Here is a 450-nt window from a genome sequence, read left to right as displayed (position 1 = left end):
GGGCAAGTCTTCCACCACAACACGCACATGGTGATTGAACTTGAGGAGCGCGACGTGGTCGTCTTCATTCCAAGCCCTAATGAAGTACTTGCAATCCTCGACCTTGATGATGCCAGGGCACACGGCATTGTCCCGGTGCACGGGGAGTACGAAGTGGACAAGGAAGGCTTCAGGCTAGTGGGCGGTGACGTGGAGCAGGTGCAGTGGGGTGGAGAGCTGCTCAAAGATGACCCTGCCCACAGCTACAGGGGTGGTGGAGTGCGAGCGGTCTGCAGCGGTCAGGGTGACCGCGTGCTGGCGAAGGATGTGCTCCTCAATCTCCAGTGACGGGGTGGCCACAACCACCTTGTTGCTCTCCCACGGCCGCCTGGCCAGGTCGCAAAGAGCAAGGCTTGCCATGGGCGCAGGGGGGAGGCAGAGGCGGGAAGATGACGCGGTCCTGGACTGGAG

This window comes from Triticum dicoccoides, chromosome 5A (assembly GCF_002162155.2).
Source record: "Triticum dicoccoides isolate Atlit2015 ecotype Zavitan chromosome 5A, WEW_v2.0, whole genome shotgun sequence".
Classification (NCBI taxonomy): Eukaryota; Viridiplantae; Streptophyta; class Magnoliopsida; order Poales; family Poaceae; genus Triticum; species Triticum dicoccoides.
The sequence above is the reverse complement of the archived record's forward strand: the minus strand, read 5'-3'. Positions refer to the sequence as shown.